Here is a 27,041-nt window from a genome sequence, read left to right on the forward strand (position 1 = left end):
AGAAATCACTGGGTTAAAGCTGACCAAAAGTCCATTATCAATTTACGATGGGGTGGAAGGTTCGCAGGCTATGAAGGACTTGCTCACAAATTTATTGGCAGCTGCATGAATTATGAAAGCTAGGAAGTGGAAATGGCAAGATGAATAAAAAACGGAAGAATTGTATAAAGAGGTGTGAGATATACCGTATATTCCGGCGTATAAGACGACTGGGCATATAAGACGACCCCCAACTTTTCCAGTTAAAATATAGAGTTTGGGATATACTCGCTGTATAAGAAATACAACCTGGAGTATAAGACGACCCCCGACTTTTGAGAAGATTTTCCTGGGTTAAAAAGTAGTCTTATACGCAGGAATATACAGTACCTTTTAATTATAAATTAACATGGGGAATATGCAGGAGAAATGATTTTAAGGAGATATGGAAGGTGTTTGTAGAAGTTGTACTATTATAATGGAAAGGGGTCAAACTATCACAAGAGGTATTGGAATTTTGGGAGGTTGGATAGTTACAATGGAATGGTCTTGTGGGTGGGGTGCACATTTTATTTATGATTATTACTTTGTCAAAATAAAAAAATAAATGTTTGGTGTGGATACAAAGAAAAAGTTATGCCTTAAGTTAAGTCTTATTATGACTCCCTCCCCCATGTACACACCTCCAATACAGATACAAAAACTGAGGGGAAATGTTTGTAATGTTATCAACATACACACAGCTGTTGGCTAGATGCAGCATCCTGCACACTTCACAGAAAAAACACACATACCCTGACATCATGCCTCTGGTTTCACACAAGGCGGAGGGGGAGGGAGGAGCAGGAAGGAAAAATGCATTACATCACAATCATTTTTTTTCAAAGAACTCAATAATAGGCATCAGCAAGACTGTACAAGGAGAAACAAATGGGAAGCATTGGGGTTTATTTCTTTAAAAAGAGTCGCTAGGCTAACTGGATGTGACATTCTTTGACTTGGAAATCCTACCAGGTGTTTTCCACATGACATTGTCCCTCCAGGATAAGACCATGCACTCTGCAGGTGTTCAGAAACACTCAGTTTGTACCCATGTTCAAACATTTTTTGAAATACCTTTTCGTGTAGTCAGATATGGGATAAGACAGCCCATGCTAAGCTGGTTCCAGAGTACACAAAACGCAACAGTTGGTAATCCTCACCTGGACCATATCTCATTGCTTAGAATGTAGGCAAGTATCTGGCTTACAAAAGACTTATTCTGGCATTAGGTAGAAACTCACGAGATTCACTGTTGTAACGAGAGCAAAGTAAGGTGGTGAAGCAACTGCATATTAGTCCCTTTGAGGCAGTAGTTTACATTAACTACACAGAATTTATGCAGTGCTTGCAAATGCTTCATATAATTCTCACAAGAACTGTGTAAGGTAGATCATTTTTACTCCTTGAAGAAAGGGGAAGGGCTGAGAGAGGTGAGGTCACTGCAAAGACTTTCTATGCACAGAGAACACCTTACCACACCAAGATATCTGCCATGGGACCCCTGCACATTGCAGAGGATTCTGGGGCATGTCCTAGGGTGCTGGTCAGATCCATGGGTCTTTGCCATCCCATCATGTGGTACAAAAGCACATCCTCCAGCATTTGCCCAATATTCCATGTAGCTGTGCCCTTCACAATGAAAACCAGCAGTGGTTGAGGGGCAAGGTTCCTCTCCGCAATCTCTTATAAGTTCTAAAGAACCTCAGTTTGGAAGGCACTTTTATGAAGTTTTGTAATTAGAACACTCAACCTGAAAGTAAAGGGAACTTTTCCAAAGTCAAACCTGTTCAATATGTTTAGAGTACAGTACCTCTAATGAGAGCACCTCAAGTGTTTTTTTTTTAAAAAAATCTACGGTACTCTCAAGAGAGTTGTGTCCATTACACTGTCTTCTTGCACCCTCTCTCAATTACTCTGAAAGGCACATTACATCAAGACAAATCTGCTTAAGGTAACCCAGGTAAGTTTCATGTCTGAGTGGGATCTGACCCCGGACCCTCCCTCCCTCCCTTATCCAAACTAAACCCATGCCTAATCTTTTGCTTCAAAACAGAAAGGTGCATTTCTAGTACTCGGAATTATGCAGGCTAAATTGGAAATGTGATAGCAAAAAAGATCACTGAAGATTAAAGGTAAAGGGACCCCTGACCATTAGGTCCAGTCGTGACCGACTCTGGGGTTGCGGCGCTCATCTTGCGCTATTGGCCGAGGGAGCCGGTGTATTAGGTCCATGCTAAAACTAAGACATGGCTGCGATGGCTGAAAATGCCATTAACTCATATGAACTGCTCTGGGCTTTCATTAAGCATATGATGCTCTGCACCCCTGTCTTTTTCTTTTCCAATTGCCTACCAACTTGCCCCTTCCAAACACATCAGGAAGCAAGCGCACTGCATTGCTTGCCAATTCATTTCTGGACACAGTTCAAGCTGCTGTTCATTACTGTATTGATATTTATTTATTTACCAGAGTTCCAATATCATCTTCATTAACATATAAATATCATGGTGACTAACAATATAAAGCCAACAATAGAATTCCATCAATAAAACAAATGCAGAATACATTATAAATCAACAGATCAGATTACTGCATCAACATGGATCATTCCTCAGAGAATGTCTGGGTGGAACAGATACGTTTTAAGCAGCCACCTAAATGCCAGTACTTTAGGTGCCCGGATTTCATATTTTTTTATGTTTTATTTCAATTCTTTGTTCTGTTTTTGATATTACTTATTGCTAGTGTAGGTTTGATTTTGTGAGCCAGTACTTCCAGTTGGAGAGGGAAATGAGATATAAATCTATGTATAAATAAATTGAATAGGCAGAGATCTCCCCTTTCGCCTAGCCTCTCTCAAGACAAAGCACAAGTTTCTCCTGCCTCTCCCAACACACAAGACTCTGTAAAAAAGAAATGTTTTATTGTTAATCCTTCAGTGTATTTTTTCTGTGCACTGAAATGGATTGGTGCCAAAGTCCCACTCGGGTCTCTGTGGCTTAGAGCTAGCCTTTGATGTGTTGCCAATAATCATCCTTTAACTCCCCTGACCCACTTTCTGTAGTTAAACAGAAAGGATGAGTCATCACGGCACTCTCCAGCTCTTGGAAAAAACCAAAACTAGGAGAAAACATACAAATTACCTCCCAATATTTCCGGACATTTTGCATGTATACTCAAGGTTGAAGCCTATGCTGGCTTATGTTTCATTTTAAATACAAAGAGCTTTCTGAATAGACAGACCACCAATGGCTATAAACATCTGCACCTGTAGCCAATTCACTTTAGATGCCCAAGATTTAGTTACCAACCACCTGCACATTTACACTCATTTTCTAAATAGCCACTTGCCTGCGGCAAGTAAGAATTGCCTCCAGGTGACCAGGCAGGGAAGTGTTTGTAAAACTGGAACAGACATCCTCATTTGTGCTTTCGGACTGTTGGTGTATCACAAATGGCTTGCTTTAATATGCATGGGCAGGAGGTTGTGGTACATGTTGTGGATTTTAATTAGAAAGCTCTCCAACGCCAACAGAATTCAGAAAAATAAAAGGGCAAGTTATCCAATTTTCTCTCCTTGCTGGGAAAGAAACAGAAACACAATACAGTGGTGCCTCGCTTAACAAATGCCCTGCTTAATGAAATTTCCGCTTAACGAAAGGATTTTTCGAGCGGAGGTTGCCTCGCTAGACGAATTCGTTTTACGAAAAATTCATCTAGCGAATTGCGGTTTCCCATAGGAATGCATTGAAATTCAATTAATGCGTTCCTATGGGCAAAAAAAAAATTAAAAAAAATTCAATGCATTCCTATGGGATTCGCTAGAAAAGACCCGTGGAACGAATTAAATTCGTCTAGCGAGGCACCACTGTATAGCCAATGTAAGTCCTGTTTTAATCTGTCAGCTCACACCCTGAATAAAGGACATTGTGCAGACAACCTCCAAAAACCTCTGACAGCTTGAACTGCAAAATTATTTCATGGTTGGCAGGGAATAGCTGTTAAGATATCATAATGCAGGGGTAGCCAATATGGTGCCATCCAGATATTGATGAACTACAACTCCCATCAGGCCCAGAACACATAACCAATGGTCAGGGATGATAGGAATTGCAGTTCAACAACATTTGAAAGGTGCCATGTCTACCACCCCATTCTAAAACCTTCAGATCTTCCCCATGGATGGGGAAGGAAGTTCCTTAACCACTGCCACATCATGGCAGCTCACCCTGAACCTCACTCACTGTACTTTAATGCTGATACGGACCACTGGCAATGGTTTGGGATCCCAAGGAAAGGCAACAAGCCCACCAAACCATCCACAGCCCTAAAGCCATAAAGAGAAGGAAAGACTAAGCACAAGGCAAGGTCCTTCAGCAGTTTCAGGTCCAAGATTCCCCACCTATGTCAAAAGAAAATCACAGGGAAAAGAAGAATAAAATGTCCCTCTTTGCAATGTTATACTACTTCCTCCCCAACCCGAATGGGTGGTCCCCAACATGCTTATGAACATTTTAAGTAACAGCTTTTAAAATAAAAACACTGTGCTCATTTTGCAAACTGCAATACAAATGATTGGTCATATTAGAAGACATTTGCTTTTAGGTCAAATGATGCTTAATTGCGGCTCTACAGATCTATCCTGAACATGTCTGCATAAGGGGAGGAAGTTTACATTTAACTTAGCAACGAACACCAGTGCCTAAGTAATCTCAGTTTTGTTGCCACAGCAACTATATATATATATATATATATATATATATACCGTGTTTCTCATATTATAAGACATGTCTTATATTTATTTTTTCCTCAAAAAAACACACTATGGCTTATTTTCAAGGGATGTCTTATTTTTTTCCTCCTCCTCCTGCCGCAGCCGGCATTGCTGCTGCGCCTATCACTATGTCTTATTTTCGGGGTATGGCTTATATTCCTTGAATGCTTAAAAATCCTGCTATGGCTTATTTTATGGGTATGTCTTAAAATATGAGAAACAGGGTATATAACGTAACTTCTATGATGATACCAGGAAATCAATAATAAGATCAGGTCAAGTCACAGGTGACCCAAAAGCAAAACAATTTTAATATCTGAGCGAGAAGATCCATATGGGACACCCAGGGATGCTGGAAATATAACTGATAAACTAAATCAAATAATGGATAATTTACTGCCTTTTAATTCCTATATCTGACTAGTGGCAAAGCTGACCCCAGTTCCCAATTGTTTTCAGCCAGGGGTGCCACGCACAGCATTTGAATGGCAATGCCTATCAACTTTGGGTGGGCCCAGGCCCCTCAAATATTTAGGGGAGGAGGGGAAGGGTTGTTGACCCCTAAAAGTTGGTTCCTATGGTTTCAGCCTACCAAGACAATGTTAAAATGTAACTTTATTATGTTTAATTGTTTTTAAATTGCTGGTCATACTTAAAGATTTTAAGTTAGCTTGTTTTTAATGTTTGCTTTTATCAGTATTTCTAATGAATGTTTTAGATGGATCCTTGTTAAACTACTAAGAGGTCTTCTGTCAAGTGAGAGATAAATTGATTTTGTTAATAAAAATAAATAAAACCAAGAGCAGGATACAGAAAGCAGTAAACCAGGATCCATGGGCTGAACTCTTGAGGGTAGGATACAATCACTTCCCACAGACTGCCTGCTCTCACACAAATGATTTATAAGACTATTCTACTCTGAATACTGAATGAACATAGAACTTGACTTGTGATGTCAAATCACTCTGTATTAAAGAAGGTATTCTGTCTCGCAAAATCTGAGAATCATAGAGTTATATTTTTGCTGGTGCACAGTTCTATTCTAATTTTTTTTTAAGATGAGAAGACTTGAAGGAACCACAAAACGTGTACAGATATTGATGCATTCTAACATAGGCAGAAAGTGAGTAACACCTAAAGTGAAATATGTGTTGTATGGATTACATGGCAGTGCAGGATACCAATAGCATGTAAATTGCCTCATAAATGAGTTTTTCTCCAAGCAATGATTTGAAAATTGAGGTGAGTTTGGTACTCTTTGATAATCAGGGTCCCCATCAACTCTCCTCTGTGCTCAACTGCTGACCCAGCTGGTAACGGTAGCTGTATTGGATTTGAATTGTTTTTATACATGTGCTGTTGCTGATTCAAGCTGTTTTTATACATATAGTCATGTTTTTAGAAATGTTTTATATATGCAACTATTTGTATATATTTAACTGTTTTATATGTGCTTTTATTACATCAGGAGGGATTCACCTTAACCAATCCAGTCAGCACAAGCCCTGTGTGGAGGCTTCCGCTTGACCAATGAGGCTTCACTCCCCTCCCCCTGTCTCCCCCCCAAAAAAAATTAGCTTGGGGTGTCAGGAGAACCCCCAAAACATTTGTGGGGGAGGGAGGAGGGGTGATTGTTCTGACTGCCAAGCTACAATGCTTGCGCTGATGGGACGCTCACCATAAAACAACGTTGAATCCCACCCACTGTAAATTGTTTATAGATGTCTAATGGGACATAATTGAACATAAAATGGGACATAAAATGAAATAATTAAATACAGCCACCCAGAGTGGCTGGGGAAACCCACCCAGATGGGTGGGGTATTATTATTATTATTATTATTATTATTATTATTATTATTATTATTATTATCCTCTGTGACACTGCTCTAAAGCCTGGTTAGACCCAGTCCCTTTCAGCTTTTATGTTTACATTTGCCCCCCTTCAATTCTGAATAAACAGACCACAGCAGTGGTGAAACGAAGGAGTACAGTTGCCTGGAAGAGATATACCCTTTTCTGCTAAAATAAGACATACCCATAAAAATAAGCCGTAGCATGATTTCTAAGCATTTGCACAATATAAGCCATACCCCAAAAATAAGACATAGTGATCGGCGCAGCTCTGGAGGGCGCCAAGGAAGAAGCTAGGCTGGACATGTAATAAAAAATAAGACATCCCCTGAAAATAAGCCACCGTGTGTGTGTGTGTGTGTGTGTGTGTTTTTTTTTAGGAAAAATAAATGTAAGACGATGTCTTATTTTCGGAGAAATACGGTATGCCTGCTGAAGGGAAGTCGTATGCTTTGTGTTTGGCATTGTAATGTTGAAATGTTGAAAATGTTTAAGGAGGAAAATAATAAACATTTATTTAAACAAAAAAACAAAAATGGTACTGGTCCCTGGCATTGTGTGTGTGTGTGTGTGTGTGTGTGTGTGTGTGTGTGTGTGTGTAAATTGCCAGTCCAGGAATCAGATAGCTTGAGAAGCACAGTCTTGGGTAACCTGGCTTCAAGTTGTTTCGGGGCTTTAAATGCTAAAAGCAAAACCAACCAAGCACGCTGAAGTTTCCCTGGGAGAAAATTTCAAGGCTCTTTTCTAAAGTCTCTCTCTCTGCTTGGAGAAGGGCAGCAGTGTCAGTGTTTATGGAATGATTAGACTGTTCGTCAGATGACAAAGACACACACATTCAAAATCTCCAAGAACTTTCTCCCTTTCAGGACTGAAACCGCGGCTTACAGTAGCAGTTCGGGGGAGAGGAGGAGAAATGGACAAAAACAGAAAACAAGGCAGGTTTGGACAATGCTGCCCATTGAAACTGGGAGGAAATGAAAAAACATCATATGATGAGAAAGAGGTTAAAATGCCCAGCACCACTTTAAACAGGGTGCCTTTTAGAAAGCCATAAAAAAGCACAAACTAATGTACCAAACCCATGGGAACCCTCTGTGGAACCCAAAGTAACTAATTCCATTACCGGCTGACAGCCAGAGGACCTGCTATTAACATCAATGGAATCAATCAGCCCTCTTACCTATTGAAGGAAACAGCACATAATATTAAGGTCACCAATCAGACAGAATACTTGTCATCAAAAGCCGGACTTTGCTATGTAATTCAAATAGAATCATAGAATCATAGAGTTGGAAGAGACCACAAGGGCCATCCAGTCCAACCCCCTGCCAAGCAGGAAACACCATCAAAGCATTCTTGACATATGCCTGTCAAGCCCCTGCTTAAAGACCTCCAAAGAAGGAGACTCCACCACACTCCTTGGCAGCAAATTCCACTGCCAAACAGCTCTTACTGTCAGGAAGTTCTTCCTAAGGTTTAGGTGGAATCTTCTTTCTTGAAGTTTGAATCCATTGGTCCGTGTCTGCTTCTCTGGAGCAGCAGAAAACAATCTTTCTCCCTCCTCCATATGACATCCTTTCATATATTTGAACATGGCTATCATATCACCCCTTAACCTTCTCTTCTCCAGGCTAAACATACCCAGCTCCCTAAGCCGTTCCTCATAAGGCATTGTTTCCAGGCCTTTGACCATTTTGGTTGCCCTCCTCTGGACACGTCCCAGCTTGTCAGTATCCTTCTTGAACTGTGGTGCCCAGAACTGGACACAGTACTCCAGGTGAGGTCTGACCAGAGCAGAATACAGTGGTACTATTACTTCCCTTGATCTAGATGCTATACTCCTATTGATGCAGCCCAGAATTGCACTGGCTTTTTTAGCTGCTGCATCACACTGCTGACTCATGTCAAGTCTGTGGTCTACCAAGACTCCTAGATCCTTTTCACATGTACTGCTCTCAACCAGGTGTCACCCATCCTGTATTTGTGCCTTTCATTTTTTTTGCCCAAGTGTAGTACCTTACATTTCTCCTTGTTAAAATTCATCTTGTTTGCTTTGGCCCAGTTGTCTAATCTGTTAAGGTCATTTTGAAGTGTGATCCTGTCCTCTGGGGTATTAGCCACCCCTCCCAAATTGGTGTCATCTCCAAACTTGCTCAGGATGCCCTCAATAAACTGGAGAAGTGCAGCATCAGAAGTCTGTTTCACCCTTAATACCTACAGCAGTGCTTTTCAAACTGTATTCTGGTGCTCAACAACTTATCAGGAGTTTCTCAATGAGAATTTTTTGGGGGAGGGGGAGAAATGTCAAGCTTCCTATCTTTCCTGCAATGCTCATACACAACATGGCATGAAAAGGTTTTGCATGAACTTAGCTGTTGCAAAAAATACGTCTCAGAACACACTCCCGGTAGCATTCCTCGGGAAACAAGTAGAAGTGGGAAAGGTTTCTTGAGGGTGGACAGTCTGAAATAACTGCTGGCCTATGGAGTCATCTGTATTGCTACAGGTTTGGGGAACCAAAGTCTGTGGCTGCAAGTCACCCACAATTCCTAAACTTGTTAAAAGTTAAAAGGTTTGACTAAAACAGTGCCAAACACTGCCTGGATAACAAACCATGCCAGCTTGGCATGGCTAGTGAGGGTGGGGGGGAATAAACCATTAAGAAACAAAGGCTGAAATGGGCAGTTATTAACCCATCAAAGCAAGTCATTAACAAAACAGAAGACACTGCTGGGCACAGAGGGGGAGGTTGCCAGGGTTACAATGCACAATGATGCAAGCGGAAGGGGAGGTCAAGTTTTGGCAAGGGTTTTTGGAAAGACTGAGGGGCACAGAAGCCAGATAGGCTGACTGAAGCAGGCTGCTGCAAAGAAGCTCTGAACCAAGCTGGCTGCCGTTTGAATCTAAGGTTCAGGGCAATGCTGGTTGCCGTTTTGGCTAGGTTGCTGCTGCGCTTATGGCAGAAGATGGCTTCTCTTGGACTGTATCTTCTCTTGAAGATGTATCTTTTACTACCGTGCTACTGGGCAAAACACCAGATTCACCCCAGCAGCAAAAAAATCATGTACACCCCACCCCTTCAATTCTACACTCAGGTTGTATAAGTGTGTGAATAAAACCATATACAGTGGTAGACAGACCATAAGAATTTGTCCAGAATGTATAATTTGTTGCTAGAATGGCATTTGAAAGATGAGCAAACAAAATCAGTTATGATTGAATGGGCCAAGGATTTGGGTCATAATGTGATGATGTCGGAGTGGGAAAAGTTGTGGAAGAAGGGTATGAAATTTACGGCTTGTACTGTGTTGAAGGAAAATTTGATGAAAATGATGTATAGATGGTATTTGACGCCGGTCAAGTTAGCTAAAATGTACCACAAAAGTGACAACAAATGTTGGAAATGTAAGCAGGATGTTGGCTCATTCTATCACATGTGGTGGACATGCCCTAAGATGAAAGGCTTCTGGGAAATGATTTATAATGAATTGAAAAAGATGTTTAAAAACACATTTTTGAAAAAACCGGAAGCCTTTTTGCTTGGAATAATCGGGGAAGAAATCCCCAAGGACGATGTTAATTTGTTTATGTATGCCACCACAGCTGCTAGGATCTTAATAGCAAAATATTGGAAAAAAGAAGAATTGCCTTCGATGCAGGAATGGCAAATGAAAATGATGGACTATATGGAATTGGCAGAATTGACAGGAAGACTCCGGGACCAAACAAATGACAAAGTTTTAAAAGATTGGAAGAAATTTAAAATATATATAGGGAATGTATTTGATAATTAGACTTTGAACATCCAGGAAAATAAAGAAGTTAAGGCAATAGGGAGATAATAGGAGATTGAAAGGGAGAAATTTTGGTAGATGATATGAAGATGAAATTTTGAAGTGTTAAAGGGATTATATGATGGGTAAGAAAGATGATTTAGAAACTGCTACAGAAGTTCATAAAAATGAAAATCAGATAGTAGGGAATTGGGGAAGCCAGAAGACAATGAATATTAAAATGGAATGGAGATGATATATTTTTTATGTTGTATTTTTGTATTTTTGTATTTTGATGTTTTTTTTTCTGTATTTGTATTCTTGTATTTTGTATTGTGTACTTTTTCTTTGATGTGTGTTGATAAAACGTTCAATAAAAAATATAATGAAAAAAAATAAAATAAAACCATATACAGTGGTACCTCGCAAGACGAATTTAATTTGTTCCGCGAGTCAATAGGTTTTGGGAAAAATTCATCTTGCGAATCGTGGTTTCCCATAGGAAAGCTTTGAATTTTCTTTTTTTTGCCCATAGGAACACATTAATTAAATGTCAATGCATTCCTATGGGAAACCGGGATTCGCAAGACGAATTTTTCACAAAATGAATTCGTCTTGCGAGTTTTTCGTAGCGTGAGGCATTCTTCTTGTGAGGTACCACTGTATCATAAAGACACCATAGCCCCTGCTGTGACTCATTCCAAAGGAAACACAAGTGCCTTGTTAAGTGCCAAGAAGACCCCTGGAATTTCACACTGCTCAGAGATTGGGGTGGCCTGTAACAGTGTCCTACCTCTATGCCTTCAGTTATGCTGCTTGTTTATGTTTGCAAACAGACATTCCCTCTCAAGACTCACATACATAGCAAACTTCGTTTCCCAACTTTCCTGCTTCTCCATTGTATTCTGCTGCACCCATTTCCATCTCCACTCTTCCTCAGCCCTCTCTTCAGGTGTTCCAAAGAGGTAACAGTAAACACAAGTGGGGGAAGCAACCCCATCGTCATGGAAATAAGTTTGAAAATGACAGTGGTGCTGGAGTTGGCATGTTTGTCCCCAGTGCCCCCTTCTTTATGTGTTTGCAGATCCTAAAGGTTCATTTGGATGTACAGGTCCATAGAATTCTTTGTGAACACTTTTCATTCTTATGAGCTATTAACAAGTATAAATGGTTAAAAGAATGCTTGACATTGAGGCAAATGAAACTACAAGGATGTGTAAGCAGAGCTTAGAATGGCATCATTCTCTCTGATTGGTTTACACAAGCCTTTTCACCACGCTAACTGTGCCTGACAGGGGCTGGCTTGTGTCCAAAGTGAGTTGGTCCCTCCCTCTTCCAGTAAACTGTTTTTTTTTCTATTAAGAAGGCAGAGCTGGAAGATTGAAGGCAGAAGCTTTCCTTTAAAGAAAGGATCTTTGTGTGCCAGAGAACTTCCTTTCTGGCCTAGGAAATCATGAGAGGACTTCCTTTTTCTTCTTGATTCTTTATCTAAGACACAAAGTGCTTGGAGCCAACTTTTGAGATGGAGTAGAGAGGAGGGCTTTTAACTAAGGACTTGAGAACCCATCTAGAAAGAACAATCAGGACTTTAATGTGTTAAGAAAATTCCTTTATTATCCCTTAACTTTCTTACTTTCTTCCCTACACACCCTTTGACTCAGAGATATTCTCTACATATTTTACTGATTTGCCACCAGTAAAATTACAGCGTAGGAGTTGTAGGGAAAATATTTAATTTTTATAGCGTTTAATATGTGTCCACTGCTAAATCATATAAATATCTGCAAGGGCAAAGTGGGATACGTGCATTTTATTGGTTTTTCAACAGTGACACCATGAATATAACATAATAACAAAAAGAACACATGGACCACACGTTATTGGATTGTCATTTACGCAAACTAACATTAAGGTACATACATAATAGATACAGTGGTACCTCGGGTTACAGACGCTTCAGGTTACAGACTCCGCTAACCCAGAAATAGTATCTCAGGTTAAGAACTTTGCTTCAGGATGAGAACAGAAATCGCGCTGCGGCGGCAGCGGGAGGCCCCATTAGCTAAAGTGGTACCTCAGGATAAGAACAGTTTCAGGTTAAGAATGGAGCTCCAGAACGAATTAGGTTCTTAACCCAAGGTACCACTGTATTCTGCTTCTAAAAAATTCTAGATAAGACACTAAGAATTGATCTAGTATTTGACCCGCACAGAATCCGAAAGGAAAGCAGTAGGCTATATGCTGGCCTCGTTTGCCTTTCAGAAGACAGACATGAGGTTGTATCCAAGGGAATGAAAAGAGGTCTGATTGTGTTGCGCTTTAATTTTGTGAAGGCAACCTCTGTAACGGGTTGTTTGCCTGTGGGCTGTATCCAGCCCTCACATGAGTTTTTTTGTAGGTCCCCAAGATCCCCCTCCATTTGTCCATTTTAACTTCCTGCTTATGGCAAAGAGAACGGTGGCTGCTCACTTTTGGAAACCTCTTCAAGGAGTCACAGTAGAAACCTGGTACAAAGAAGGTTTGGTTCCTACGTTTGTCAAATAATCTGACACAAAAGGCTTGTTTGCATAGGGACCAAATAAAATAGGGTGTGTTCTACTCAGGAAGGTTTAATTTTATTCAGTTTACATTGGAACAGAAGAACCAAAAGAACGAACACTATGCAGCCGACTCGCATCTTGCGTGGGTGTTATGTTCCTGGGATAGCACATAAGGCTGATATTGTGTATAGTCAAAACAACCCACGGGAACCACAAGCAATCTTACCTTCCAGAGGTGGTGCACCAAACAGGTCTTACCTCCTAAGTAAGGCAGAAAAACTTAAAAGCTCTTTCCATGCCAGTAAAACCCTGCACAAGAAGAGCCTTTAAGATCACTGCCTTGTACGCATTTAATTTGTGCGATTTGGCCGTTAAGAGCGTAAAATTGAAATCACCTAAGTTAAACCTATGTAAGTCGACTATGCATTCTTGTGGAACAGATAACAGAGACAGTTCTTCATTCTATAAAGTGTGTGGGAAAAGAAGGCATAAATGGCACACAGTAAACATAATTATGTGGACAGACCAGGCAAATTTATAAATAATTATTATTGTTTTAGTTTTATGTTCTAACTTCTCATTTTTGTGGATTTGTTTCATATATTCAGTATAGAGAAATTTGTGTGTTTTTGTGTAAAGACACACACACCCACACACCTCAAGGAGCCCCTGCTGTGGTACTCTGAGTCCAAAAAGTCTTTTATAGCCTCTTCCCCCCCCCTCAAGATTTATTTTTAAAAATAAAAAATCAGACCCATTTTTACAGAAAAAAGTCATACCCAGAATGATGTATGGTGTTCGGCCCAAAAAAAGTTAGCCACCTACAAGCCAACATATAAAGATACATTTTTAGTTGTGTATATAAGTTGCTACAGCCAGGTTTTCAGTGAGAATCAATCCTCGTAATCAGATGTCAACACTTGACAATGATTTCTGCAAACCTATGGGCTGATGTAAACGAAAGGCAACTGTGCTTGGGAAAGCTACTGCCCATAATTCATAACCACAGCACTTCCTCCCTTAATCAGTAGTTTCATGATGGTGTTTACAACTGGGAGTTTTGGCTCTGACCTGCTCAGAGAGTACTGATTAATAGAAATAAATGTCTGCTGCAGACTTAAAGGGAGGGACTGGAAACCAGCAGAATGTGAAGCTGGCAAAAGAAGGTAGATATGCCAAGCGCTGCTAGAAGCAGCAGATTCCGGCCCAACTTGGAAGCGGCATAATTCAGTGCCATTGCATGTATGAGATGGCATGATTAGACGGGAACAAGTGCCAGCACTTGACCCCAGGGGTTCCTCTCAATATAACAGCACACAAGGCAGACACCTGGAGCAAGCCACTGTCACTTCCAGCAGGGTTCTGAAAGCACAATGGAGCAATTCCAGCTCTCATCAGAAAAACCAGACCTCAAACACTTAAGAGTTAGCAAGTTCAGGAACAGAGCCAGGCTAAAAACCAGCAGGGTTAAAAGTTCAGGAAGTTTTAGGACACAGAACACAGGTGGAGCTTAAAGGGACAGCTCCAAATATTAAAATGCTCCCCCCTCCAATAGAGGAATAGACTTTGCAGCTGAGTGCTATGGCTCTCTTAAATCCCTAGGTTCAAAGCAGCTGGAGTAACCACTTGCATTAATTACCACTGGCTACTGATGGCAGGACCCCAAAAGGATCTGCTCTATGTGGAGCTGGCTTCAGGCCAGAAGCCCAGACTAAATCTGTGTTACAAAGATATATGCAGTTGTGATATGAAGGCTGGCAACATCACCCCTGCTTGTGAGAATCCCTTGCAGATGGCTGCAATGCCTGGAGACATTTAGGTCATGCATCCACAGCAGTGATCAGAGGAGAAATAACTGCTGGAAGGAGCACAAGAGAGAAGAAACACCATGGAGCATCTGCAGCTGTGCAACCAGACGCCTTCATCTGCCCCAGATGCAACAAAACATAGAATCATAGAATTGGAAGAGACCACAAGGGCCCAACCCCCTGCCAAGCAGGAAACACCATCAAAGCATTCCTGACAGATGGCTGTCAAGCCTCCGCTTAAAGACCTCCAAAGAAGGAAACCCCACCACACTCCTTGGCAGCAAATTCCACTGTCGGACAGCTCTTACTGTCAGGAAGTTCTTCCTAATGTTTAGGTGGAATCTTCTTTCTTGTAGCTTGAATCCATTGCTCCATGTCCACTTCTCTGGAGCAGCAGAAAACAACCTTTCACCCTCATCTATATGACATCCTTTCATATATTTGAACATGGCTATCATATCACCCCTTAACCTTCTCTTCTCCAGGCTAAACATACGCAGCTCCCATTCCTCATAAGGCATCGTTTCCAGGCCTTTGACCATTTTGGTTGCCCTCCTCTGGACACGTTCCAGCTTGTCAGTATCCTTCTTGAACTGTGGTGCCCAGAACTAGACACAGTATTCCAGGTGAGGTCTGACCAGAGCAGAATACAGTGGTACTATTACTTCCCTTGATCTAGATGCTATACTCCTATTGATGCAGCCCAGAATTGCATTGGCTTTTTTAGCTGCTGCATCACACAGTTGACTCATGTCAAGTTTGTGGTCTACCAAGACTCGTAGATCCTTTTCACATGTACTGCTCTCAAGCCAGGTGTCTCCCATCCTGTATTTGTGCCTTTCATTTGTTTTGCCCAAGTGTAGTACTTTACATTTCTCCTTGTTAAAATTCATCTTGTTTGCTTTGGCCCAGTTGTCTAATCTGTTAAGGTCATTTTGAAGTGTGATCCTCTCCTCTGGGGTATTAGCCACCCCTCCCAATTTGGTGTCATCTGCAAACTTGATCAGGATGCCCTCAAGCCCATCATCCAAGTCATTGATAAAGATGTTGAATAAGACTGGGCCCAAGACAGAACCCTGTGGCACCCCACTAGTCACTTCTCTCCAGGATGAGGAGGAGCCATTGATGTCTCTCCTGTATCGGTCTCTACAGCCACAGCAAGTACTGTAACCTTCCAACAGCTTGACTTCACTCCCCACAGGCGCACTCCTCGGTGGTCTCCAGAGACAGACGGATGCCAACCAACCAACTGCTATCTCTCTCATGTAGGGTTAACCACCAGTGCTTTTCACATTCTCTTGGCTGCCCTCTAAACCTTCCAGCGGTTCCAGAACTCAAGCTCAGGTCTGCTGCCCACATGTCATCAGATACAAGTGTATTTAGTGTCAACACTGCACCACACGTAGCACCTGCCAGAGCAAGTTCCTGCCCAGTGGGCTTATAACCTATTAGCTGTCCAGTTCTTAAGAGAAGAGCAGCCAGATTTTACCCAAGGTGCATTCACTGCACTGGGTTTTGCAGAATGGAGGCTGAAGACGACAGCCGTTCCCAAGCACCTGGCCCTGACTGGTACATTTATGCACATATGCCATTATTATTATTATTATTATTATTATTATTATTATTATTATTAAACTACTTTTCATTGACATATTACTAATGTTTTTGCCAATGTTATTATTGCTGTATTACATTTTTATGCTGGTATATTTCTTATGAAAGTGTGGCATATAAATCGTTTTTTTAAAAAACAGACCAAAAGCATATCTAGCCCAGAATCCTGCTCTTACAGGAAGCCCACAAGCAGGGCCTGAGTACAACCATGCTCTCCCGACATGTGGTTCCCAATAAGTGGTATAACAGGGGGATACCGCCTCTCACAGTGGAGGCAGAGCATAGTCATCCTAGCTAGTAACCTTTATCTTTCATGAAATTGCCATAATCCTCTTTTAAAGCTATCCAAGTTGGTAGTCGCCATTACATCCTGTGGGAGGGCATTCCATAATTTAACTATGCATTGTGTGTACATAACACTGTGATAGAACTACAGTGGCTAATATCCATTAATAGATCTGCACTACCTGAGTTTTCTAATCATTATTTTAAAAGAAGGAAGAACTGTGGCAATGTTCCTAGAGGTGTATATTCATAAAACACAGAGCTGGGTGCATCGAAAGCTACACGAGTGCTGAATCAAAGCAGGTAGGAATGTAATGAATACTTGGGATGGGAGGCCACCAGGAGCGCAAGAAGGCAGATCAAAGTTTTCCAAAGAAGAGCAGGATCTAAGTATATTAAAAATAGAGGAATAAATAGCAAGACTTAACCATGGCTAGTTTGAACAATCTTTTGAAGTCTAGCCCCAGTGAAGGTAATGGCAAGATCTCACAGGTTTCTTTCCAGAACTCCGACTGTGCAATAAATCATGGGAAAGAGTGCCATTGCTGTGGACAATGTGGTGTCTGGAATCTCTTGTGGAATTCCCACTGGTGAGGAATGTCAGTTTACCTTTTAAACAACCAGTTGTAGTCATCACCGCCACAGAGTGCCGAACTTTGATGTAGGCTTCAAAAACCTATACGGGCGTGTAGGAATTTGAAACATTTCCCCAGCCATGTTTATTGAGATGGGGGGGGGAAGGTAACAAGCCTAAAACTGCAGGAGGATTTTCCTTCCAATTCTAATTCAGCCTACCAGACAGTTTCAGTGGTCAGTTGATGCACCCTGTAAAATACAGGCTGAGAACGTAACACCGTCAACTCTCCCAGCTAAAAGTAAAACTCAACTTATGTTTGCCAAGAAAGGACCTTCCTCATCACCTTTCCACTAAAGCAGAGAGCTACATCTGTTAAATCTTCCATCAATTTCCAGAGCATGCTGAAGAATTTATCAATCTGAGACCTCCAGTAGAGAGCAGCTGAAAGGAAACCAGAATTACAGAGGCAGACGGAAACATTTACTTGAAAAAATAAATTATAACAGAACATCAAATACAGCTTCCAATATCAGTTGTCAGATAACAGTACAAGAGAACAACACACCAATGAACCATATAAAATGCACAGCTGAAAAGCAGCCAAATAAATCAAATAAGAGGGAAACATTTACTGAACACATTGAAAAATGTGAAGCTTTTAAATAACATTAACATTTTGCTAAGCAACTGATGGAGAAGTGCCCAGCAGAGAGCATTGTGGATAAAGGCCTTCCTCTGTAAAGCACTGCAGGAAGAAACAGAAATTGTTTACATCTCCCTGCCCTGAAATGCAAGTCAGACAACCACACATGTACATTTCCTAAGTGAAATCTTAAAAAGTTAAAACTCTGAACGTGTTCCGGTATTACTATATTTAAAATGTTACATTTATTTATTTATTTAGTTTTATTAAAAATGCATTTAGAAATATGAAGTTTCCCAAAGAAAGATAGAATCATAGAATCATAGAGTTGGAAGAGACCACAAGGGCCATCCAGTCCAACCCCCTGCTGAGCAGGAAACACCATCAAAGCATTCTTGACATATGCCTGTCAAGCCTCTGCTTAAAAACCTCCAAAGAAGGAGACTCCACCACACTCCTTGGCAGCAAATTCCACTGCCGAACAGCTCTTACTGTCAGGAAGTTCTTCCTAATGTTTAGGTGGAATCTTCTTTCTTGTAGTTTGAATCCATTAGGTTTACAGCCAGCCTTTCTTACATCATGGAACCCACTGCAAGGGTCACTCATCCAGGCCCTGACCAGACTCAAGAGCTCCATAGCTTCAGCGAAGTGGTGGTCTTGTGTGCTTTCAGACCATATACTCTGGGACATGAATTCTTGGCTTAGTGTTACGTGGTTGATTCTCTGTTCAGCTAGAATCAAACCTATGGCTACTGCCGTTGACCCAAGGAGAGCAGTGCAGTGTTACACTAGAAATAATGGAGACATCTAGGATGTTCTTGGGAATCTCTTTGTCTGTGCCATGTGCTTAACCTTGAAGCAATCCATGTTACACAGGCATTCTGCCTAAGGATGGGGCCCGTAAGAGTCAACCTTGGTAACTTCTTGCCCACACCATTCAGCCTGCAACAGACCATTTCTAATGGCTTAAAAGTGGGTATAAATCTAGCATAGTTTTGTACTTTTGCACTCGCTCCATTCCAGACTGGGAGTGGAGGCCAGGCAAGCATGAACAGGCCCAGGGGATGTGTATCAGGAGAGGGCCTTTATTCTTCACAATGTGCCTGTGGCAGTCTGGCAGTCACTAGAGAGTCAATAAAACTCATGAAAGGGCCTTTTATGCCACAGCAAGTGTACAAGGAAGAGGGAAGAGGGAGAGGGGAACGAGAAATGACCCAGTTTGAGAAGGAGCTATTACCAATAGGCTTAACTCTTCTTATCCCAGATTATGCTCTTTGAAACCCACAACCTCAACAGTTACAGGAGAATGTTTCTTTACTGGAAAGTTTATGCTTTTTGTTCTCAAACCACAGCTAGCTGTGATTTTCAATACACAGGAGAGCTGAAAACTGGTGCTTCAAATTAGAACCCCAAACCCATGTATATATACTTTACAGTCAACAAGACAAAGTGCGGTCAAAAGACCTTGCCTTCTCTTCGATGCAGAAGAACAGCTTCACATTCTTCAAATTATATTATTCCACCAGGGGCGTACCCAGGATCAAAATTAGGGGGGGGCAAGGGGCGGGAGGGGAGGGGCCACAGTGGGAATGTGGGCAGGGCTACGTGGCCTGCGCCTCCCAGTTCTTCCGAGGAGGCGGCCCCAGGCTCCCGCTCCCGGCACGAAGCTCCAGAGGCGTGCGGGAAGCGCAAGCTTGTGGCTGCCTCCTCCGCGCCTCCAAGCTGTTTCAAGGAGGCGGCCCCAGGATCCCACGCCCAGCACGAAGCTCCAGAGGCGCAGGGAGCGTGAGCTTGTGCCTGCCTCCTCTGCGCCTCCCAGCGCTTTCAAGGAGGCGGCCCCAGGCTCCCGCGCCCGGCACGAAGCTCCAGAGGCGCACGGGGAGCGCGAGCTTGTGCCTGCCTCCTCCGCGCCTCCGCCCCTCCCTAGAAGCAGGGCTGGTGGGCGGAGGCGGAGCCCAGCCCAGCGGAGCGCGAGTTCAGCGTTCGCGCCCGCCGCGCCGCGCTCTCTGGTTCCCCGCCGCGCTTGGCCTTGCCAGAGGGCGCGCCGGGGAGCTGGAGGGAGGGTGCGGCGCGGCGCGGCGGGAATGGCGAACTCGCACTACGCCGGGCTGTGCTCCGCCTCTGCCCACCAGCCCTGCTTCTAGAGTAGGGCAGCTGCCCTAACTTGCCCCGTGGTGGGTACGCCCTTGTATTCCACTATGGTATAAACAGCTGCCTCAAACATGTAAAACACAAATGAGAGACAGGCTTCCTTAAACAGCAATACATATATTATTGCTGATGGTGACTGGACAGCAATTCTGAGAAATGCACATCTGATGCATACAGATGAGAGTTTTAAGGATACCTTATGTCTCTTTTTCACATTTTACACATTTGATGAAAATGACTGATCCTGGGACTGTGCACATCCTCTTTTGCTGTTGTTTAGTCGTGTCCAACTCTTCGCTACCCCATGGACCAGAACACGCCAGGCACTCCTGTCTTCCACTGCCTCCCAGATTTTTGCCAAATTCATGTTGGTAGCTTCTATAACACTGTCCAACCATCTCGTCTTCTGTCGTCCCCTTCTCCTTGTGCCCTCAATCTTTCCCAGCATCAGGGTCTTTTCCAGGGAGTCTTCTCTTCTCATGAGGTGGCCAAAGTATTAGAGCCTCAGCTTCAGGATCTGTCCTTCTAGTGAGCACTCAGGGCTGATTTCCTTCAGAATGGATAGGTCTTGCACACCCTCTACCATGGGCTATGGGCCATTTCCTCCTCAAAAAACAGCAACTCTGCCCCCCCCCTCATATATCTAAGAATGATGTGCTGTTTACTAGGAAACTAGTCCTTAGACTGGGACGTGGCTGGCGCTGTGGTCTAAACCACTGAGCCTAGGGCTTGCCGATCGGAAGGTTGGCGGTTCAAATCCCCGCGACGGGGTGAGCTCCCATTGCTCGGTCCCAGCTCCTGCCCATCTAGCAGTTCAAAAGCATGTCAAAGTGCAAGTAGATAAATAGGTACCGCTCCGGCAGGAAGGTAAACAGCGTTTCCGTGCGCTGCTCTGGTTTCGCCAGAAGTGGCTTAGTCATGCTGGCCACATGACCTGGAAGCTGTATGCTGGCTCCCTCGGTCAGTAAAGTGAAATGAGCACCGCAACCCCAGAGTCGTGGTCAGGTGTCCCTTTACCTTTTTAGTCATTAGACTACAGATGGAAGTCTCAAGGCTGGCCAATCCATCCATCATAACAATTACAATGGAGGACAACATTCACATGGAAACACTATAACAATGAAATGATTATAGGGGATCTGCATAATCAGATCACAGTCATTTCCATCACTGAAAGATACGGCCATCAGACTGGCACTCCCAAATCACACATTCATACTAAAATATATTCACAGTGCTAAGAAAGGACAGAACAAAGTCAAATCTAATACAGTGGTACCTTGGTTGTCGAACTTAATCCGACTCCTGAAACGGTTCGAAAACCAAGGTGCAGCTTCCGATTGGCTGCAGGAGCTTCCTGCACTCAAGCGGAAGCCGTGCCAGCCATTCAGCTTCCAAAAATATTCACTAACCAGAACACTTACTTCCAGGTTAGCGGTGTTCAGGAGCCGATTTGTTTGGGAGCCAAGCCGTTTGACAACCAAGGTACCACTGTACAACCTTGGGAAAAGTTTCATTTTAGCCAAGACTTGCTGGTAGGCCACTTTCAGTCAACATTTGCTTCACAGGATTTATTAGAAGTGTGATTTTACTCTGCACATCAATATACCCCCCAAATCAGGAAAAGTATCTGGCTTAGTGGAAGTTGTAAAATAACCGGACAATAGCTAAGTGAATGTACAGTACATCTGGTAATAGTAAGAAAAAGAGGCAAAAAAGGTAAGAGGAAGTGAGAGCTGAGAGAAAAGTTGATTTCTATGGAGCAATGTGAATGAATTACAGTAAATATACACCAGGATTATCCACACAACTCTTGACTGCCCAAAGCAAAATATGAGCTTTGCTACTATTACTGCCCCATTAACCCATATTTTCTTCAACTATGTCACTGGAAGAGTCCCCACCCCATGGTTGTGTCTTCCCCCAACTAAAAGCCACTTTAGGAAAAGATGCCTTTTGTTTTGCTTTTACATTGTTTGCATTGCTCATCATCTTATAGCAACTTTGACCCATTAACAAAGCCTTCAGACTATACGTGATTACAGAACTGGAAAGGCATTCAAGATGGGGCCTGGAAGTGTGGGGTGATCTCCCCCACCCCCTCCAAGTTTGCTTAGGGGAGGCCACTCTTGCCAACAGATCAACAATGGAGGGAAGATAAAAGCTTGGCAGCTAAGAGCAAAGCAGAGGGAGGCACGTGGCACAACAAAAAAGCCCTGCCTTAGCAGCTCCCATTGTGAACTCAGATGTCTGTGATGGCTATTATGAGCAAGCAGCAATCTGGAAAACTCGTAATGGGGAGAATTCTGCTCCCACCCAAGCAAGTGCTAGAGGAACTCCTTCTAAGATAAACTGTAGCACTGGCAAATGGTGTTCAGTTTTTTACATGGGGAATACCCAGTTTCCAGCACATCATAAAATGTCTTTTGCTGGTATTATGGGTTTGCAAGGTAACATTGCACCAGATATTGGCATGGCTTTTTAGCAGCATGGCAACAAGAGCAGCATCAGCAACAGCACAATCTGTCACCTATGAGGCAAGTGGGAAAGGGAAAATGGGTGGAAAACAGATTCAGGAGGGGGGATACATTATGGGAGACATATCTTTGTGTGAATTAGTTAAAATTTGTAGAATGTTGGAACTGAAGACAATGCCAGTATGCCTGTGCTCAATTTGCAATGCCTTGTAATCAGAACGGAATGATATTTTATAGTGATAGCACTATTCAGTAATAATAGAACTTTAAAAATTACATAAATGGAAAACAGAATTGAAAGCAGTAAACTTCTGTGCACCAACCCTAGCTTGATCAGGGCACTAGAACTTATTTTTACTTATTACATTTGTATCTATCCTGCCCAACGTCCTAAAGGAGCACATAGATACAGATGTATAGATATAGATACAGATAGATAGTATTTGTATGAAATATATATAGTTATAACTCAAAACGCATTTCCATGCTCAAGAAAATGGCCTGAGAATGCAAGCAACTGCACAGACGTAGAGGCTCAAGTCAAGGCAATGTGAACAGAATTTCTGAATAGATTTCATGGCTAAAAGAAAGCCCAGGCAAGTGCCAAAAACAAGCATGAAAGAAAGATGGAACTCAGAAGTATGTAAGATTCCTCCACAGAAACACAGTTAAGATGGGAAACTCCTCCTTAAGAGCTCTCCAACCAGCCTTCCAGGCAGTCAACTCCCCCCCCCCCCCTGTTCTCCTCTCTCCCCTTTAAGTTGTGAAGGCCAGCTATAAATTAGTAGCTCCTAAAATAGAAGGCCCCAAGAGCGAAGACAAAGGCAATTAATGATGATGACCAAAATCTGCTTAATTTGGCATCAACTGCTTGCACTCTTGGGAAAAGCCAACTGAATCTGGCAAAGGTGCAGAGAACACATTATAGCAAGCCAAAGAGGAACATTATACTGAACCTATGTGCCTGCAAGTCAATATTTACTTCATTTACTGCAGAATGCTACAGCACTAAATTTCCAACAGAAAATGTAGATCTTTCTACTCTTTCTACGTGAACAAATTGTTCAAAAGGGCTGCTGTGAATAAACACCACTCAGCCAGAATTTTATTCCTACCTCTCTCAATTATGGGTGAAACAGGGGCTACTTAAGATATCTTTATTGTCATTGTCCCCTTGCGGGAACAACTAAATTACTCGCTTGCTACATCCACTCAGATAAAGCATTCCGCATAATCCAAAATTACAAAACCTAATTAAAAACAGTAAATATAATACAAAATAACAAGTAAAATAAGATGACTTCAAAGTCCAGGCTTTCCATTTAAGGCCAAAATCGCTCCAGAGAAGAAACTTGCTTGTGTGTGTGTGTTTCTAAAATGTTTTCATCATTAATTATTACATATTTTATTCTAGGCAGGTAAGTATAAGATAGTTAACCTGCACTTATGTTAAATCTGCAGCAGAATCCACAAAAAGGGGACCCTGTATTCCCCCATCTTCCTGGGGAGAGAAAAGAAGTCTGGTTATCCTGCAGGAGCTTTAGCATCAATAAGACATAAGCCAACTCCCTGGTGTTTTGTTTTGTTTTGTTTTGTTTTGAAACAAATGGTATTCAGAGGCATGGCTAAGACCCATTGATAGTGTTATCTTCATTTGGCTGATCATTTGTACCCAGCTCCACAATGATATTGTTTGAAACAGAAGTACTATGTCAGGTCACTTCAATGCATATGTGATTTTAATATACAGTGGTACCTCTACTTACGAATTTAATGCGTTCCGAACGCACATTTGTAAGTCGAAAAAATTTGTAAGTCGAATCCCATAGGAATGTATTGGGAGAAAAAATTCGTAAGTAGAGGCAACCCTATCTAAAAATTCGTAAGTAGAAAAAATCCTATCTAAACCGCATCCAAGATGGCGGATGGAGCTCCATTCGGAAGTAGAAACATTCGTAAGTAGAGTTATTTTAATGTTTGATGGATTTCTGTATTTTAGAATTTCTGTTTTGTTGGAAGCCGCCCAGAGTGGCTGGGGGAACCCGGCCAGATGGGCGGGGTATAAATAATAAATTATTATTATTATTATAAGTAGAGGTACCACTGTACAACTAGATAGCTGGTGTGAAATTTTGTAGTATTGTGAAACATATTGTTACACGCCACCCCAATCTCCGACAGATGCGAAATTCCAGGGGTTCAGGTGTGCTTACCCGGGGGGGTCTGTGGTTCCTTTTTGACAATGAGGCACAGTGGAGACTATCGCGTCTTTATGATATATGGTTTATTTACACATATATACAGCCTGAGCCTAGACAGAGGAGCTTCCTGCATTATACCCCCAACATATATTTTGCTTCTTCCATAGTGGCAGCAATCTTGGGCTTAAAATAGAAATTAGCCATGCTCTCTGTCTCCTACAGCTTGTCATAGTCAGCCCACCTTGTATACTGCCCCCCCCCCAGCAGCCTGCCTTGTGCACTACCCCCCCCCCCCCGCCTATCACCACTAACAGACTGGAACAACTTCCCTCCAGCTTACTTCATTCAAACTGAAATCCAACACTCTTTAAACCCTTTTTGTCTCTGCCCACTAACACACAGCTGGAGGAGGGTCTCCACCCACTATGCTGTTTGGTGCAGCCTTGCCTTCTTAACGGCTTTCCTGATGGGATAGCTTTCTATTACCAGGCTGGCCTATCTTTCTAAAATAAACGAACCATATTTTTTCGCGTCATAAGACACACCTTTTCCTCCTAAAAAAATAAGGGGAAATGTCTGTGCGTCTTATGGAGTGAATGTGTGGTCGATCGCTGGCTCCCTTTCTGGCCCCGCCCCCTTGCCCAGGCCTCCATTGTTGAATGTTCTGCAGATGGAGGCTCTTTGTTTCTCCAGCGACATGTGACTGGCTGATTAGATTATCTGTCTAGAAACTGTAGAAACGGTTCCCTTTCCTTTCCTAAAGAAGCTGCAAAACTGTGAGTTCAACCCCATAAAAACAGGATTTTTTCCCTTTCACAAAGTAAGCTCAACAATTTTGAGCTGATCCTAAAAAAAACCCGGGCTTTTCCCCTTTGCAAAAGAAGCTGTACAACTTTGAGCTGTTTCTCAAAAAACAGGGGCTTTTCCCCTTTGCAAAAGAAGCTGCACAACTGTGAGCTGATCCTCAAAAAACAGGGGCTTTTCCCCTATGCAAAAGAAGCTGCACAACTTTGAGCTGATCCCCCCCCCCAAAAATGGGGCTTTTCTCTTCTAAAAAAAACTAGGTGCGTCTTATGGTCGGGTGCGTCTTATGGTGCGAAAAATACGGTAATCCAGGGGTGCAGTGTTTGGCGCAGTTTAACTGCCCAAACCTCGATTAAAGTCTAACTTTAAATAAGCCCAGGAATTTAGGGTGTCTCACATACCACAAACTCATAACAATAGAATTCTGCAAGAAATTATTAATACTAATTTTGACTTGACTACTTTCCCACACATACAACTGTCTACTCCCAGCCACACTCAGAAGCAAATGGTGGATAAAGTTGAGTTGCAGCAGAGGAAATAGGAATAAGCAAAGCAGGTGTCATAACAGATTTCTCTGGGGCTGAAACTGAGGAAATGGGGTGGGAGGGGGAGAAGCTCTGAATTACCCTTGCAGGAGAAAATCAGCCTAAATTGAGTGCCAAAAAAGTAAGGAAAACTCACAGGAAGGAGCTCCCTGGGAGACCCTAGTAGAGAACAGCTGGTCCAAGGAAGGCCACATGCGCTCTCCTCTCTCCCTCTTTCCAACATGCACTCCCTCTATACTGGTAGATTCAGTATGGCCAGGTATTTGTGAATGTGTAACAGGGAGTGTGTATACACACATGGAGAGGATGGAAAATATCCATGTACATTTAAAAGCAGGAGAATGTACTGAAAGCTTCACATTTTTCTCCCGTAAGAGAGGCAACTTGGAAGAATAAATTGAGCAGGTCATCTGAAATGGAGTCTCCCAAGTGAAAAATTCAGGGAAGCTACTTCCTGCCCACACGCAAATCTAATCTTATAAAAAAACTACATAACTTTTTAAAAGTTGATTTAAAAATCAAGTCAACAGCACGTAAGTAATGGGCAGGAAAGCGAACAACCATAATTTGCTCTATTTTGCATACAGGACGGGCACTATACCGTCATGATCAATCAGGAACAGAATAATTTGTAATAAATGTTAGGTAGAAGATGTCTGTATGTGACCCTTTCCCTCTACAAAATTTCACAGTCCAAATCATGTTATTCAAATTGATGTAATTCAGCTAGAACAAACAGAAAGCTAATGGACAAGTTAACTCAACAAGGTGACTCAAATAGCTGGAAGAAAGCTTATTTCAACAACTCCATCACTTGAAAGGATAGCCATCTTAGCAAGTATAAAGGGGTCAAACTCCTGCTTTTTAAAAAAGAACCTACGGTATGTAAAGGATAAAGCCTGTATGCCTTTCGATTAAACTAATTCTATAGTCTCTTTGCTCAGTGTCTAAAAACCAATGAAGGCCTGTAA

At 42.3% G+C, this 27,041-nt stretch overlaps 1 protein-coding gene across 2 annotated transcripts in view; it reads right to left on the reverse strand.

Annotated features, from left to right (window-relative positions):
* The window catches only part of PTPRA (protein tyrosine phosphatase receptor type A), a 139,281-nt gene that overhangs the window by 49,398 nt on the left and 62,842 nt on the right, over nt 1–27,041 (reverse strand). The gene's annotated exons all lie outside the window — the stretch shown is intronic.

Source organism: Zootoca vivipara, chromosome 9, assembly GCF_963506605.1.
Source record: "Zootoca vivipara chromosome 9, rZooViv1.1, whole genome shotgun sequence".
NCBI classification, from domain to species: Eukaryota; Metazoa; Chordata; class Lepidosauria; order Squamata; family Lacertidae; genus Zootoca; species Zootoca vivipara.